This window comes from Pygoscelis adeliae, unplaced genomic scaffold (assembly GCF_000699105.1).
Source record: "Pygoscelis adeliae isolate BGI_AS28 unplaced genomic scaffold, ASM69910v1 Scaffold168, whole genome shotgun sequence".
Taxonomy (NCBI): Eukaryota; Metazoa; Chordata; class Aves; order Sphenisciformes; family Spheniscidae; genus Pygoscelis; species Pygoscelis adeliae.
The window spans coordinates 452,059-471,143 of NW_008825566.1; positions in this window are offsets into that span (position 1 = coordinate 452,059).

A 19,085-nucleotide genomic window follows, 5' to 3' on the forward strand; every position below is an offset into this window, starting at 1 on the left:
CTAAGGCCATCGAGTCTATCCGTCAACCCAACACCACCATGCCCACTAAACTATGTCCCTAAGCGCCTCATCTACACATCTTTTAAATACTTCCAGGGATGGGGACTCAACCACTTCCCTGGGCAGCCTGTTCCAATGTTTAACCACTCTTCCAGTAAAGACATTTTTCCTCGCGTCCAATCTAAACCTCCCCTGGCGCAACTTGAGGCCATTTCCTCTCGTCCTTTCGCTAGTTACTTGGGAGAAGAGACTGACACCCACCTCACCAAAACCCCCTCACAGAGAGTTGGAGAGAGCGATGAGGTCTCCCCTCAGCCTCCTTTTCTCCAGGCTAAACAACCCCAGTTCCCTCAGCTGCTCCTCGTAAGACTTGTTCTGGTCCCCCTCCTTACTTCACCAAGAATCGAGAATTCTATCATTTCATGGTCACTAAGCCAGTGATCAGTCTTCCTCCTAGACTATCTCAGTGAGGCTTTTTCTTATTTTGTTTTTATATAGAATATGATTATCCCATTTTAGATATCAAAGTCCAGTTGAGAGTCTGGAGCGAATCCATCTTTCCAAATAGATATATCTACAGTGCAGGCATTTACACATGAATAAATTATTCAAGGATATCTTTATAGACAATGATAAATAAGTGACTGTGTGACAGTGTGAATAATTTTATTCTAAACCAATTTTTTCATATCAGTCTGATGAAGTGCCTTCTTCTCTCATTTACTCAACTATCTCAGTTGCAGTTGTCTAAAGTAGGTGACATATGCCTCACTGTCTGGAAATCCTAGGACGAAGGCAGATCTTCCTTTCAAGTTTATGAGGGGTAGGACTTAATCCTGTAGCCTGTCTTCTCAGCAGTTTCCTGAGCCAGAAGGGTTGACTTAAGCAATTTAAAGCACTTTTGTGCGGATTAAAAGTCCATGCGCGACATGGAATCCATAATTTCTCTTTTGTAAGAAAACCTTAAAATGAGATCAATTTTTCCCCTTTAGGTACTTATTTTAGAGGATCAGTTGTCAAAGACTCTAGATTACATTTGCTCTATATTTCATTCCTAAAGAAAATTTGTAATGTCATAGTCATAGTGCAAATGGAACAATTTGTCATGTTGTGTAGCTCTGCAATTGTATGTAGTGGTAACACAGCTCCCCAACTCTTCAAGGTTGGTTGAAAGTACATTGACATAAAAAATGTTAAAGTTCAGATTCAGAAAACCAGTCATTGTAACTGAAACCTCCAGTGGTGAAATAATGAGAGAAAATTCTGCAAAAGTCCCGTGGGTTTCAGGAAAACTACGTGATTATTTTCAAATTCAGGGTGAGGTGTAATCAGGAGGCAGTTGTTAAGCACATGTGTAAGTATATGTGGTTTTACCTCACTGTTTCTAATATTTTGCACTTTAGTTGTAGTTTTCAGCAGAGAGCTTAAAATATCTTATTTCCTTGAAGGATGGTCCTTCTGACTCAAATGTAATCACTTTTGCAGGCAGTAGGGGAAGCTAACACAGCTGCTGCTCCTGTTAAACTCATTCTGGACAAAAACAAGAGGTTTGGTGTTTGTTTCTTGTTTCCAAAGTCTCAATGTTTGTAAGAATTTATGCCTTACTGTTACTATTTTAATGCAATAGTGTTTAGCTTCTGAGGGTGCAATATTTTGATATGATAAACCTCAGGTACTAAATAATGCTAACATCAATTAATTAGGGATCTAACTAGGATTGTGAATTTAATCAGTTTGACATTGATTTTAGCCAGCCATACAGGCTTATATGGAGAGGAGGGGTTTTTCACACTTCTAAGAAAAAAAAAAGAAAGACAGAGGAAAAGAGAAGTCAGCAGGACTTTAAATAGATGCTTTTCATCTGTTAAATAGTCAGAGAGATTTGTTAATTAACAGTTACAGTAGGAATGTAGAATTCTGTGACTGTAATTAAACAAAAATAGTAGAAGAGCTGACAACCATGTCACTATGAACAAGGGGGAAAAAAACAGCAATAGAAGGATAGCAGAAGAAAAATAAGCTGACATCTTTGAGTACCTCCTCCATGTGGACCAGAGACAGGGCAATGAATGAACACACCATTCATCTTGGAGGCAGAAGACCTCCCAAGATGAGTGATTGAACAAAGCAAGCAATACCGACAGAAGTGACAAAAATGGAATGCATAGCTTTTGGGCTGAAAGCAACTTGGCTAAATATTTTCAGAGACACAAGGGGCACACAGGCACAGAAATAAACTGTAAACCTCCACTGCACCCCAGATACCTTGTTAATGTGCTAATAGAGAAGGTACACTGTTGTATGCCCATACTTTTCTCTTTTCCATAGTTCCTACCAAAGACTGGGAGTCAGCGCACCCTCTAGTCCACACCTCAAGCCTCTGCTTATCAGTGGCAGGAAGGAAAAACCTATTTAATTTACTTACTGTAATAGCAGCAGCAGAAGGCAGCACTTACTGATATAGAATGAAGACAAGAAAACAGGATTAGTTTTGAGATCTGATATCTTTCAGCTCCCCAGGCCTGGCTTGAATTCTAAGAGCCATGACAGGTAATGAGATACTGGAACTTAAAACTACATTATCCTGATTTATCAGATACTTTCGTCTCAGCACGTTGCTCTGCTTAAGGACCCCTGAAGCCAGAGATTATTCCTGTATACACCAACAAAAAGCTTGGGATCACAGCTTTACAACACTGCATATCAGTTCCTGATACTCAGGCAGTATCAGGCTTAAAACTTTCATTAGTTCCTCACACTTACAGCACATTGGTGGTTTTTTTCTTGCTACTACACTGTAAGCAGAAAACACGCTTCTGAATCCTGCCATAAGCAACAACTTTTGACTGCAAGGTTATACCACGAACCATGAGAAAGGCACACATAAGAATGCGAGTCCAAAACTACCCAACTGCTAGAAAACCTCGCACCTCTCATTAATGTCTCTGTTTCTATGATATACAAGAGACTCATATAGTCTCTGAATTTCTTTCTGGAGGAACCCATTTCTCCCAACTGGCAATGCAAAAAACCTATGGAGACTGTTCCTGCTGTATGCATCCTGCAAATGCCTGGATCTATACAGTGAAAACACTTCCCCAAATGCCAGCAGATCATGGCCGAGGCTGGATAAACACATATCTTTTACAAATTCACATTAGCAGTGACTTCATCTTGCTAGAGCCTGAAAGAGGATTTTTAACTACCAGAGAAATGACAACAGCATACATCAAAATAGTTGGAAACCTGGAGGAAAAGAAAAATGCAAATTTACTGTTGCCTTTGGTTGGTGCAAGTCTGTTAAAGTAAAAGGAACACCGGCTTCTTAATGTATGAAACAAATTTGTTTCCAAGTATTTAAAACCTTGATCACTGCAATGACTTGATTCGACTCTAGCAAAAAGAAACCAAAGTGTGCTGAAGAAGGCATTAGGTATGTACACTCCCCCAATTCAAAGAGGAATCCTAAAGAAAATTTGGGGATGTTGCAAAGAACTGCTGCCTACTTAAAAAAACTCTGCTAGACATACGGTGTTCTCAGGACACTTCAGAACATAATAAAAGTTGATGGGAAATGCACAGCATATTGAATTATCTGTAAAGAAATACTAATAAGATTATTGTTTTCATTTCACTTTTCAGTGTAGGTGTTAACATCTGTGAGTAAATGGAGTCTGATCCCCACTTATATGAATTAGTTTTACGACTTAAATGAAGCATCAAATTAACTTCCCTTGGAATTATTTAATATCTTACAACATAAATAAACAACTTGGAAAGAACAGAAATGAAACTATTTGGATGACTGGAAAAGTCATATGCCTTATTATGTATAATTTCTGAGGAAAGAGCCTAAAAGCAACCTATTATAAAGTTTTACATGTTTATTGACGTATCTGTTCTGCTCTAGGTTTTGTTGCCATCATTGGATTGTATCTGTGTGTGCAATTACATTTGTTTGTACAGCTGGCAGATGGTGTGCAACAAGAAACTCTTCTCATAATAGCAAAAGGATGGGAAGAAGGCTGATTCTGTGAATTATTATGTATTGCATCTTCCTGCCTTTCATTTCCAACTAGATTATGAGGCTGCTTCTATGCATAACATTAGTAATAAAGCTGAAGAATCAGTATTTGGTCTTTGAGGGCTTCCTGACCTCATTTATAAAGAAATCTTTTCTTCATGGTGAACCTACAGTTTGTTAGGCAAAACTGAAGCTAGCAAACATCACGTAGCTTCGTTACTGTCAAGTAGTTTTACAGACTGAAGTTCCTTTAACTTGCAGTAGAGCAGAGATCATCTGGGGTCTTTTGTTCTTTACATCACTTCAAATAAAAGTCCTTTTTGAACCACTGCACTTCATCTTTTAACTATAAAGAAAATCACATTAGGGATAGGCGAAGTAGAATCAGGCCAGGGGAGATATTATTTCCTCCAAGTACCCAAATTACACCCCTAGAAATGGTGGTGCATTTAAAAAATATACCTTATTAATTGTCCTTTACTATGAGATGTAATCTGTCCCTCCCACGAGGTACCAAGAGGCAACAGTAATTGAATCAATCAGGAGAAGATACACATATGAAATGTTTTACGCTGAGGGTGGTGGAACAGGTTGCCCAGAGAGGTGGTGGATGCCCCATCCCTGGAAACCTTCAAGGTCAGGTTGGAGGGGGCTCTGAGCAACCTGATCTAGTTGAAGATGTCCCTGCCCACGGCAGGGGGCTTGGACTAGACGACCTTTAGAGGTCCCTTCCATCCCAAACTATTCTATGATTCTATGAGAAGATACACATTTGTCAGCAAATGGGAAACTGCCATGGGCAATAGAATGAAGGGATAAGCAGCACAAGCCAAAAGGGGAAACAGAAGTATTCAGTAGATTTAGAATTTGAAAGATTAAACGAAAAGGGGGTTTGATAACAGATGGTTTTCTTCTGGGAATGGAGCCCTGTGAGGTACTAGCCAGGCTGACTGGGTGGAAAGAAAGGAGACACTTCAGCTTCCAGTTCTGTTGTAGGGCGTACACCGGGCTTTACAGCAGTTCATAAGCTTGTTCGCTGTGACATTTGCTTATCGGAGTTATAATTTTCTCCTTACTCTCAGCTTATTTTCAGATAGCTGTCTGCTGTGTTTACTGCTTCTATGCCTCCTTGACCACCCTTTTTTTTAAGAGGGCTGATAGCAAGATTCAATAGTCACCAATTAGTCACCTGAGGGAATGGGGTGAGATGGAGTTTTAAAGGGAATGGAAATAAACAGACACTTTTAGGGTCTACGTGTGTACGAGTGGGTTTGCATCATAAAGTGCCTATTTTTCTGCATTCACTGTTGGCCAGATGCCACATGCAGCTATCCTTATTTAGCCAAATGTATCCAAATCTTAATGTCATATAATAGTGGTAAATTCCTACTTAAGAGCATAAGGGCTGAACAAGGAAAATGTGAGTCTTTTGCTGAATGGGGTAGGTGTTTTGGTGACAGCAGACACAGATAAGGCCTTCTTAGCCTTAGTCTTCACTGCTTCAGTCTACCAGGCCTCTGGGCTTGAAGGATTGGTTCAAGGAGGAGGAGAAGAAGTGGGTAAGGACTAAGCCAGGGATTATCTGAGAGAACTTGACGCATTCAAGTCCACGGAACCTGATGGGCTGCACCTGAGGATGCTGAGAGAACTGGCAATGTTCTTGCAAGGCCACTCTCTAGTTCACTCTGTGAAGACTGGGAGAGGACCCCAGTGACTGAAGAAATTCAAATGTTGTAGCCATCTTCAACAAAAGGCAGGAAGGACGCTCCAGAAAAATGCAGGCCTGAAAGTCTCAGTTCAGTCCCTCAGAAAATCACAGAGAAAATCCTCTTGGAAGTAATTTTTGGGTGTATGATGGAGAAGGTGGTGACTGAGAACAAGCAGCATGGATTTACCAAAGGTAAATCATGTTTGACCAATCTGATTGCTGTGGACAAGGGGCGAGCAAAATGGATAAAAATAAACCAGGCCACTACATGGGAGAATTATTCATGGTTTAAAGTACTGATTGTATAAAACTCCATTCTCATGGTTCTAGAAGTGTCATTAAATCCCACTGATTTGTGTAACTTTAGAACTAAGCTACCATCAAAGCTGCCTAAAAGTCGTCTTCTTCTTTGCAGTTCCAGCAAAGGAGATTAAACTCTGTGCTGCACTGTGTTGGCTCTGCGATGGGTACCATGGCAATGCAAATTCACTTAAGCTACTGTCCATAAACCATATACTCCATAGGAACCATGAAATATCAATGTGACATTTATTAGGAAAAAAAAAAAAGTGTTTTTGACGCTTCTGAGCTGGCACAGATGTGTAACTCTCTATCTTGTTGTATTGTAAAATATACACTTTTAATACTTTATTATTCCCAGGGCTCATACATTATAAGTGAAATTTTACACAGCCGTACTGATATTAGTCACAAACATGACTCTCATTAATATTTTTTCTCCAGTTAATTATGTACTGAAATAGTATGAAATTTTAAAAGCTTGAGACAAGGTCAATCTAATTTCTTAGTGATGTAGAAAATATTCATTTTTCATAAGGAGTTCTGGGTTTGAGATCTCAAAGTTTGATCATTTAGCTAATTATGACATTAATTTACATGCAACAGTTCTTCGTCAAGGCCTGTCTGATACTAGATTTTTTTCACTGATACTTCATGTATCACATTTAATCCTACTGAAGTTCTATTTAAAACCAATATCAAATTTTGATAACACTTGGCAGGGCAAAAGGTACATTTTGTAGCACTTGTTGAACCACATTCCATCCTGTGAGCTCACCTTAAATACTTCATTTTCCTTGCATATCCACAGATACTACAATAGGTTATTTACAGTGTTAAGTACTACTGAAAGCACTCAGCTGTGATCTTTTTTGCATGCCTACATGGAGGATTTGAGGAACTCCTTTATTCACGTTGTGTTCATAAAAGAGATTTTTGAGATAAGAGATTAATAACATCTTTACTCATTGTTACAATATTAAAATGTGAGATTTAGTTTGGGATATCATGTTTTCTGGTGGAAACTTTCACTGTAACAGCTACCAGTGCATGTTTTTTAAATCTTTCCTTAAATATGGGGTGTGAGGGGGAAAAGGAAATAAAACAGATTAAGTATTTGCAATTAAAAGAGGCGAGCAAAGCTTTTTTTTGGAGGGGGGTTTGTTAACTGTATCCATTATTCACTTTCCCTTTAGCAGGAAAAAGTGCTTCTTTTATCTGGTAGTTTTCATTTCGTATTGATCCTCTTTTTCTTGGGATGAAGACAAAGTCAGGTTAGACAACCTCGATCTATTGTTGAACTTCCCTCTAAAAGCAGGATGATCTTAAATAAAATGCTAGGAAGAAAAGTGTCAGAGACAGAAAATGGAAATGGTTTTCTTTCATTTGAACCTTACTGATGGATATTACTGACACAGCATAAGGTCTTAGCAGCCAGTCTGAGGACTGAAAAACTTCTTCCAGTGTAAATCTATTTAAGACACTGCTTTTTGTTTGCTTTTCTGGTCATACATTCCCAGCAGTAACAGAAGATATAGAATTGATTTGGCAGTCTGAGCCAGGCTATTAGGCAGGAATCAGAGGGAAAAAGAACAGGAAAGAAAAAGAATAAGCTGGGAGGAAAATGATGCATCAGGGACAGGAAAACAGCAGAGCACTGAGCGTCATATGCTAAATGAAACTGAGGATTTAGCCAAAGCTGTTTTCCACTCTCTAAAAACCACGTTCTATAATAAGACCTAGAAGAGTGAGTAGAGAGCTAATTCTTTTTTAAGAAGTCTTTTAATGATTAAACATTTAGTTTAGTTGCTATTTGGAGAACAAACCTCAAATCCCAAAACTCACTAGAAAAAGTGGAGTTTAACCCTGATTACAGGGCAGTTCACACATCTGCCTCCTCAGTCCCATGGGTGGTGGTGGTATCCCCTCCTGAAGCAGCCCAAATGTCGGGATTTGAGGCAGAGAGGTCTGTGAGATCACACTTTTGAGGAGCTGTGAGGGAATCTGAGGCTCCCGGTTCCTTCCCAGCCAATCAGGCAGCCAGTCAAATGGAGATAAACTTAACAGCACCACTCTTCTATCAGTCTCTTGGACAGGCTGCTTGAAGAGTGAATGAGATGAAGAAATCTGGGTAAGCTGTGATGCATATGTTTTATGTGAGCACTGTTGGAACATGATCAAAATTAAACTATCTCTGCTTTTGATTTTGAAGGTAACAGAAAAAAAAAAAAGGGGTAGATATTTCATTGTTGATTTCAACAGGGATGATGAAGCTGCCTAATATTAGAATAGAGCACTAAACCAGGAGCCTGAGATACTGCAGTACAAAAGCAGCGGTGTCCCAAATCTCAAGTTCCTAACACATTGCTTTGCTCTTCAAGAGATTCACAAAAATGGGCATATCCAGTTTTTTATAACCAAACATATTTACTGTTTATTGTTATTAATTATTCTTATTTTTTAAACTTCCAGTAGGTGTAGAAACATATAATGTTCCAAAATTCCAATTGTTCATTCTAACATAAAGGAATAATTACTGAAATAAAAGACACTGAAATGACACTGAGAAGTCAGACATTCCTAAAAATATTCTCCATGTAACTAGTTGTTTAGAAATTATCACAAGCACCATCATGTGATGCTGCACATGGGCAGTGGATAACTGTGACAAGATATTTCTGAATGAATGAAACACTCTGTGAGAAAGACTCAGCATGACCTCTGCATGGAAGCCAATTGACAGAATTGCTCCTAAAAAGGCCAGAGAGGAAGGATGATGCTGATTGCTCAGAGCTCTGGAATTTTAATCCCACATACCTCATGTAGTGGGATCTGTTCCAGGTGATCAGATTCACACCCCACCCCCACCCCCCCATCTTTAAACAGTTTATCTTTAAAAGTTTATCTTTACACTTAGTGCATACAAATGAGAAGCCTATATATCCTTGATTCCTGCTATAGTCAAGAGAGAAATATATTATATCCAAAAAGGCAATTCAGATTCTTGGTAAGATAACACCCTCTGGAGATACTCTTTTACTGCACTGCCTGCAGAAGAAACCTGGAGCAATGGTGCTCCTGACATAGGTGGCTTGATTAAATGATCACTGTTAGCTGGGACCAGCATGTATCTGAGAATACAGGTCTGTCTCCTGTGTATGAGTCTGAGCTGCCTGAAACAAAAATAAATACCCCCTTCCATTGGTATTTCCCACCATACCCCTGTGTAAGAAGTTACTGCATATGTAACTAACCTGCTTTTGGGGCAGGGAGCTAACTTTCCCTGATATGTTTCAATTGTAATGAGTTGGGTTAGCCAAAGCAGCTTTCATTAACCGCTTATCAGGTCTTTTTGATCCATATGTCAGTGATGAGGAGATATCTGAGGAGGAGCCAATATCTGGAGCAGCAGTCAGCTCCTCATATCTGAGAAGCTCAATACCTGTGGTAGAGGAGCAGTGCAGCCAGCTCAGCTGTATCTGAAATGGCTGCCAATTTAGTTCACCTTTAAAGATCTGTAGAGATCCTTCATTTTCTATTTGCAGGTGAGAGAGTGTGATTTCTTCATACTAATCACCTAGGTTTCTGAAAATGTTTAGTGTTAAATTTTGATGTCAATCCCTAGATTTGATGGTTTTGAATAATGGGAGCTGAAGCAGAACCGAATCTCTGTCTTGACTTCTTTTATGGAGCTAAGTTTGTGGAGCACTCAATGGAAAATAGTAAAGATATAAACCAGTTCCATGCTTAATCAGACAGAAATCTGCATTTTTTAAGTGGGCTTCTGTTTTGCACCAGGGAAGGAGGTGAGATGAGAGAGAGAGAGACGATGCTGGGTTCTTTCTGGATCTCAATAAGAAAGGCCCAACAGCAAATGGCTTCATAAAATAGCTGTTTTAATAAGATAGAATAAAAAGAGTACAGATAGCAAGTAAATCTTCTGTCCCTTCAGCTGCTGGGCACCCCGCATTCATGCAGAGTCTGATGGACTCCAGATGGATTTTCCCACAGCATGCTGTGCAGATGCCTTCTGAGGAGAAGTTCCCCTTTTCTGGTCCTTGGAGCTATTATATAATTTTCTTACAGGAAAACAACTCTATTCATAAAGGACCCTTACATGAGAACTTCTTGCTGCACTTTTAGATAAAGGCAAGGCTACAGAGGTGGTGTAATTGCAGGTGCCGAGTGGGAGCTGCCTGCAGCCTCCTCTGTTGCAATGAGCTGGCTGAGTTTACCCTGTGGCTGAGGAGAATGGCGCGGCACAGCACAGACTGAAGGTCACGCTGTACACGCAGCACAGTGCGGCACAACACAGACCTGGTCCCACTCGCGTTAACTGTTAGTGGATCGCTCACATCTCGACGTACAGTGGTCTTCTGGTCAGAATCACAACATTTCACCCCTTGATCCACATACAGTTCACCTTTCTCAAAGACATTTTAAATTACAGATTATATTAGCAAACTGTTCAGCTAAGAGGAAGTTTACTGACTGGTTGAACTGTTACGTCTGTCACAACACCCGCGCCAACGTGCAGCACAGCCCGGCACAGGGCACTCCAGCAGGTTCCCATACAGTGGCTACTCATGCTAACATATGGGTTTCTCAAGCCCTAAGAAGGCCCGATACAGCAGACCTGAACTGCTCAACATCATTAACTCCTCAAATACAATGTATTCTACAAGGCTCCCAATACAGCTTCTAAATTTATTTAGACAGAGTCATCGAGTCCTAAACAATTTTATGAAAAAGAATTTCATGGTAAAGTAATTATGTTCAGACAACTCCCATCCCACATAACCTCTGTGGTCATGGAAGGCCTGGAAGGCAGCAGAACCAATGTAAGCAACAGCAAGGTAAGGCACATAACATGGTGTCAATGATCCATAACCGCTATATATCACCAAAGTGTAACATTTATTCTACGGCGTTAATGACAGGGGGAAAGCTATGGAACATGGATCTTCAACTGTACGGATCATCTGGCTGATCTCTTCAGTCCTTCAGAAGGAATGCACCAAATCCTGGGTAGCTATGGCAACCCTGAAACTACTTAGGTCGTGATTTGAGGAGTGGGAGTCTAAATGTCTTGAGCGCTTCCAGCAGAAGGAAGTGTCAGCAGAATAAGTGCTTGAGTGAAATGTGAAATCCACATCATCATTAATGGATTTAGTAGAAGATGTTAAAAAAATTGCTTTGGAAACTAAAATGTGGAATTTGATGTTACAAATAACTAAAAGTCTAAAAGCATTATGAGAATAGATGCTATGAAAGGCCACCACTAGTTTTCAGTCTGTACACTTAATCTACTTTCTACTTTGAAATCTCCTCCCTGTTCTTGGAAGTACTGTGCCATAAAGGAGCACAACCAGTTTGTTGGAGGTCCCAGGAGTCTTTTTCCAGTCATCAAGGATTTTCTCTGACCTCTACAGTCTTTGAGAGATGAGAGAGGATAGTCTCATAAAGACATTGATCTCACCACCCTTGGATGCATCCTGTCTGGTCCTATAGACTTGTTCTTATGCTCAATTTAAGTAACTAGTCCCTAACTCAATCCTCCTCTATCATGAGTAGTATCTTTGTCTGCTGAACTTTCCTAATAGTCAAGAAGGTCTGGGAGGCCAGGGAAGACTGAGGCAAAATACCTCTCAACGTTTTCTGTCCTTTGTCACTATGTTACCAGACCCACTCAGGAGCAAGTATCAAGTTAGCATTTTCCTTGATCATTTTGCTGCTGATATAATTGTAGGTAGCCTTTGTGTTGCACTTGATATCCATATCTAGCTTTGACTGCAGCCAATCTTTGTTTTTCCTAATTCCATCCTTGCGTGTCCAGGTGATTCTCCTGGATAGCCCCTCCTCATTTTCACTTTCCATATACTTCTTGTTTGTATTTGAGCTCAGTCTACTTTCTACTCTACTTTCTGCAATCAAAACAGATCATTCTTGTGCTATCAGGAGACTGCCCCTGAAGAACAACTGGCTTTCCTGGTCTCCCTCAGGGCAGACTTACATGGGATCCTGTCCATCAGATCCTTGACAAAAAGAAAATCTGCTTTCCTGAAGTTCAATTTCTACAACTTGCCTTCTTTCAGGATCTGGAACCTCCAACTAACAGTCGCTACAACCAAAGCTGTCATTGACTATCACACTCCAAACAGTTCTTTATCTGCAAGTTACACCTCTAGCAGAGCACATCCCCTGGGGTCTGAAGCAGATGCCCACAATGATATCTCCCTTACTGTCCTCCTCTTAATCATCTTGAGCAGTCTTTTCCCATTCCATAGCAGATCTCCATGTATTTAAACCCTTCCTTTTTGTAGAGAGCACCTCCATCCCCTTGACTTCCCTGCCTGTCTTTTTCTAAGATCCTGCATGCATGGGAACACTCTAGCCATACAAACTATCCTACCACATCTGTATAATCCCACTGGTGTCTGGTCTATGACTGCACATGGACTTCCAGTTCCTCCCATGTGTTTCCCAGGCTGCATTCATTTGTGTACAGGCAGTTCAAATGGACCCCTTATTTCCTCGTTTTCTCTAGGAAACTGTGAAAGCCTCCTCCTTTGCCATGCACCATCTGTGCTTCTCCCTACTCCCTCTTTCTCTACTTTTCTTTGGGTTTTGGCCTCCATTCCCTGAAAAACCTAATTTAAAGCTTTCCTAAAGCCTGGGCAAGCTTGCTGGCAAAGATACTTCTGGCCCACTTTGTCATGTAAGTCATGCCTCTCGGCAGCAGTTGGTCTCTGGATCATAATAGCTAAAGGCTTGCTGGTGAAAGCAGCCATGTGGTCAGGTGTTGATCTGCAGTATGCATCTGCTCCTGCCCTAGTCAATCTGCTTGACTAGGAGGATGGGGAAGAATTGTACCTGGAGTCCTGCTCCTTTCAGCCTAGACCCCAGAGTCATACTGGATCCACTCAAGGTCTCTCTCAGCAGAATCATTGGTGCACCCACAGATGAACAACAAAAGGTAGAAATCTGAGGGTTGGAAGAGCCACAGCACTCTCTTCATGATGTCCTTGGTTGCAGACAAACAGCAAACCCCTAGAAAAAGCAGGTCTGATTTGCAAAGAAGTGCTTCCATTGTGTGCAGGAGAACTACATCTCTATTACGTGGTGCGTTCTGTTGGTGGCACTAGTGTGAATCTGTTGATCAACCAGCTCAGATGCTTGTTCTTGCCTTCTGTATGGGGCTTTGTATCTATTGTCCAACTGAATGTCTGCAGATGGAGAACAAATATTCTTCTTGTCTCTGGAAGTCACAAGCTTGGGCCCCCAATGTCAAAGCAGACCCTATCTTTGCTCTGCTCAAGTGTTGTCTCAGGGCATCCCTCCGTATGCGCAAAAGACTTGCATTCTTGCCCCTGCAGAGTTTTCACAAAGGTCCTGTTAAGTTACCATGCCTCTTCCTCTTGCTTCCTTGTCTGGTCTCTTCCCTGCTCAGCAACTCCACAGTCGCTGCAGGATGGTCACTGTCATCCCCAGTTCCTATCAAAGGAGGGAGCACTGAGCATAACCTGTAGACCACAAAATGGATGGAGTTGTCCTGCCACCATATTTCAGTCTGGTCTGAAGGTTTTGGTGCATCAGAGGTGGTCACACACAGCAGAAATAGATGTCTTCAAACTATAGTATGAATTTCTATTTTCTAGTTTATATTGTTTAAAATTTGTCAAATTACTGATTACCAAATGGTAACAAAACAATAGCAATAAAAATGCAAACAGAAAAACCCTGAAAACTATCATTCCATAACCAGAACAAAAGACATTCATCTATACAGAAAAAATTGTAGGACCAGGACCACTGCTGTGCAAATAATATTTTGCTTTATTGACAGAATTAATAAATTGTGCACATTTAAAATTCAAACTTGTTATAATTTTTTTTTTCTTGTCCAAACATCCTTTCCCTCTAGGAATCCCTCCACTGCAAGACAAATCAAACCAAACCACAACAAAACAAAGGAAAAAGCAATGAACAAAACCCAACAGCATTTGGGAAAAAAGAAACATTATTCTTCTTGTTATTTTTGTTCAACTCTAAAATAGAACTTTATACATTTAAAGGAACTTCCCCCAAATCAACGTTTCATTTGGAAATTGTAGGAGCAAAATACTTTGTTTTTCTCTAGTGCTTTTTTCTCATTTGTCCTTATCAAAACCATCCTGTAGTTTGGTATGAATTTATGAAACATTTTGTTAAATCATAGAATTGTGTTGTTGGAAAATAAATTATTTTCTTGAAAATCAGCTTAACTTTTCTCACGACAATGATGACATAAATTATATCACTGATAGTCATTAAAAGACCCATCCTCCCAAGGAACAGAGGAAATAGTTTCCTTATTTTATTTTCCATTGTAATTTTACTTCAGTATATTTATGAGTTTCAGTGTAGAAGAGAGGAGAGGGGGTGCATGCATCTGTGTGTGTGTCTGTTTAGTCTGGATCCTGTCATACAGGTTTTATGCACAATAAGTAATCCAAGAAGGGCTACTGCCACTGGCAATGCAAATAAAATCTGTGATCCAATATTCCAGTTAAAAGTAGTTATGAAATTAATATAAACTGGAAAAGCTATTTTTATTTCTGATTACGCTTATTTACAAACAAAAAGACATACAGATGTTTTTAGAGGCATGTAGTTGATATAACTAAAAATACTTTTCCTTTCATAAATGAACTTTTCTGACTATTTTAATAATCATATAAAGGAGCTTTTTTTGTTTGTTTTGGTTTGTTTTGGTTTGTTTTGGTTTGGTTTGGTTTGGTTTGGTTTTTTGGTTTGTTTTCTCTGTAACTTGCAAAATCAGTTCTCCAGAAAATATCTGAGGGAGGCATTCTGATGATTTTAATGGCCAGGTGATTTAAACACGTGTTTTTCACAACTTGTAAAGGTCTGCTTATAGCATTAAAAATACCAGCCTACCTTGTATTTCAACATTTCCACCTATGCCTGTGGGGTGTTGTGGCCTGTGCATCTGAATAGCACTAAGAGTTGTGTTTAGGCTGCCTGCTATAAATTTGGTGCTGTAACAGTGGTGAGAGGTTCTGGCTGTCTTTTAGGCACATCTCCCTGAGAATGGCTTTCTTTACACTCAGTGGAAAAAAGTTATGTTTAAATTGGGCAGACTGTTGATGATGAGGCATATCTATGGTAGTAAATTAAGCAGTGGCTGGCCTGCTCCTGGCCCCGAGGTCAACTGGCATGATCTGGCCTCTTCAGTATTTTCTATGCTCTTAACCTCCAGACCAGGATGGTCACAACCGTGCTGCATATTGGGAACTTTGCCTGCCCCACGCTAGACCCTGAACGGTGCCTGGGAGTAGTCTGGAAAAAAAGTTCTAGTGGATATAGGCTGAAACCATGCCAAGTACACTTCTGAGTGTTTATAAGTGTAGACGATAGTGTGCTGGACCTCAGGAACATTCCCAGGCATGGTTTAATTTATGTAATATACACATAGCCACGTTTGATAGGTTAGGTGTCATGACTTCTCTTCAACGACTTTAAATGTCAGGCAGCATTAAATAGTAGGCAATCTAAACTGCCCATAACTCTTTGGCTTTAAGCACTATCATAGTTAAAATGCCTAGGTAGCCACTTATAATAGATAGCATGAGTATAGCCTTACGTGACTTCCTGGTGAGTGCCTGGGAAGTATGCATTTCCATACCGTACTCTGAGCACTCAGCAAATCGCTGGAGGAGGTGGGGTGGGCCAGATGCTCACTTGCCTGAGAAAACTCACAAGAGCAAGATTCACTCTTCTTGTTAAGCAAGGAGCAGGTAGAGTCGGTCCACACCTGTGGATCTCAGGATATCTGTCCACTACTCTCAGGGTCCCCTGAGTAGCTGTTTTCTCATATAATGCCTCGGAGGAGTGGTAATCTCATACTCTCCAACATTACGAATGCAGGAGGGGAGCTACTCCTGGGCAGCTCAGGGTGACTCAGATTTTCATATGCAAACCTATCTAAACAGAAAATCCACTATGAAGTGTGGCTTATCCACAGAGAAAAGGGATCTACTACAGCTAAGAATGAGAACAGCAAACCTTTATTCCAAATATTGATGTAGTTGTCCTATGCAGAGGGAGGGATCTTGCAGTCTTGCTTTGCTCTCCTCTTTGAGCCCAAATCTTCCATCTTTTTTAATCCTTCACACTGAGTATTAGAGGGTACCTTAAGCAGTCTCTTAATGCTCAGCTGACTGATCGCATGAGTGGTCATTTAGCAAACAGGCAGTATATTCTTCCTGCTCTCCCAGAGAAAAGAAAATGAAAAACCCCAAACACCACCACACTGGCTTTTTTTAAACAAAACAGCAGTGAAAAACATTGTCAGTAATTTAATTATCTTTTAGGCTGACAGCTTTAGCTGTATTTAAAAATTACCAACCGAGGGTTTTACGTTAAGCCTGCCAAAAAAGGAACAGCAGCTAACAGATGTGCTTTACTCTTCTTGGGCTCATCACCAGTGAGGTGCAGCTGCTGCTTTGACTTTGTCTTTTGTGGCTTGCTTTGAAATGTTGTCCTTTTTTTATCATTATACACTAGTTTTATTACCTTGCTTTTTTCTAAAATCTAACATTTTTTTTTATGACATCATGCTGATGAGCTGCAAGAAGGATGTTCTGTGGATCTTGTGGTACGTTAAAATTGTGCTAGTGGTGCAGAGAACAGGTTTAGGCAATATACATATGTCTACAGGATGCAGCAGAGTGATGCTCATTTTTAATTAATGGGACACTTCTCAATGAAAAGATGGCAGTTGTTTTATAAGCAAGGCAGGAATATCAGCTGGAACACACTAAGTGTGTTTGTTCACCTTGGAAGAGAAATTAGGGTATCGCGTTTGTTTTATTTAAACTGCGTTTAGGAGTATAAAGAGATGGCAACACTGGGAAGGTGATTTGGCTGGCAAAATTATCAAAGCGAACATTCCTCAGCTTGACATTATTCATATTTAAATAGAGTGGATTAGACATAGAGAATTTTCACTGTTCTACCTCTTAGCATATCTGGTAATTACAACAGCATAAAATACAGAAGTGAAGATGGAATAAAATCTCAACATTAAAACATTTCTTATTTTTTTCCAGGAACACAGAGGAGTGTGGAAACATGCTGAAGGACAACTACTTAGGGAATAAATAAGCTATTGGAGAATTTTTGCAAAAGACTCAACAGTTTCTTTTTTTTATTCTGTGGAATTAATTTTTTTTTTTTTTAATACTGTCGGAGATCTATACATGTAACAGCTCCAGACTAAGCTAGGTATTTTTATCTGGAAAGAAGAACATTTTGTGGTTAATGAAAGGAGTAATTACAATTAGCTAAGATGCTGGCATCCAATGGGGTAGAATTGTTATTTCATTTTACAACCCTAGCAAAAATGTACTTACTTGATTCTTAGCCAGAAAATGTGAGTCTCATGCTGAGAGCTAAGTGTGAGACTGAACATTGACCACAGCTTTGAGTTAGGGAGTGGGTGGCAGGAATGAACAAGGAGAGTCCGAGGAAGCTAGGAGCAGGGAGGAAGGGGAAAAGAGTTGATACAAATACTGAGAGCTGTGAGCACATTCCTCCTCTCCTCTTCCGTACACACTGTCTGACCCTATCTGTGGTGTAGGAGCAGTGCCAAGCCTCTGTTTTGCAGCTTATTTTCCTTAAGTAGGAAGCTCCTAATAGGAGCTGATCCTGAGTAGCAGACTAGGGCAGGGGAAGAGGCGGGGTAAAAGCAGAATTAGAAGAATGGTGTGACAGCAGACAATCCATCATCTTACCTCTCTTCCCACCCACAGTATAACCATTTAGATACAGCTCAGCACTGCATGTTTTTGTTACAATGGCATCTTCCTGCTTACCCTTAGTTACCTTTTGCTTGTATCCAAGTTGCCATGCAGTTCTGCACACACAGGTGACTTATAATGCCAGAGTCTGTAAGATCTGAGGCTTGTCAGCCTCTGGTAAGCCAGAGGGGAGCAGGAAGGGAACCCTTCCATACTCTGTGCCTACACAGGAGAGAAATGTAAAGCCTGGCTTGAGAGGCTATACTATTTAACTAGTTTGTTGGTGGGGCTGGGTTCTGAATATTGTGATGGAGTTTCATACTTGGCATTGACCCAAGAAATAACCTATAAAAGATGAAAAAGGCATATTAGATCATACAGTCTGTCCTCAGTGTTACTTCCTCTGTACTGATCGCTTCTGTCCTTACTCCAGTCCACTTGACAAAATGTAAATAACCCATCTTTCCAGTTCTGTCCCTCCAAGGTTAGTCTGAAGTCTTCATAGCTTTGAGAAGTTATCCATGAAATTTAAATTTGCTTTTGTTTTAACAAATAACTGGTCTGGATTACAGGTCATTACCTTTCATAAAGACTTTAAACATAATTGTCATGGAAAAAAGAGGTAACTGCAAATTTGAAAGCCAGATGCTGCAAATCCATGTTCATAAAAGTAGTTTTTTTATGAGCTGTGTTTCAATGGCAATATTCATCTCATCAAGAGACACAGCATGAGCATGAGATATGAATACTGCTGTGTTCAATATTTAGATGGGCAGGAATTTAGTAGAATACTTAGCCTTAAATACAATGCAGAAGATGCCTTGATACAACACAGAAAAATAATCTCTAGAACCACCTCACTAAACTTTGAGACACCTTGGGTGAATAACAGAAAATGCAGCTGGAGGGGGGGAGTGGGTGGGAAGGGGGAAATGCCTAACTCTTGGCACTTTTAGGCAAAAAGCTCCAAAGCCTCTTCCTTTAGGTATACCCTTTAAATGTGTGAACCTGCTGGTACGATTTCATATTCTGACCCACTTTCTCATAGGTGTTTAACCTAGGACTAGATGGAACCAATTTTAGATTGTCTCATACTGCTTTCTTCAATAGCTCCTAATGACTACCTGCCCATAACTTACTGCGGTAGCTACTATGAATTCCTGTTTCAGGTGTCTAACTCTCCATTCATCAGGCAGAAAATTCAGGCACTTGGCAATGGCTAATTCCAGGACTACAGGAATACAGATAAATT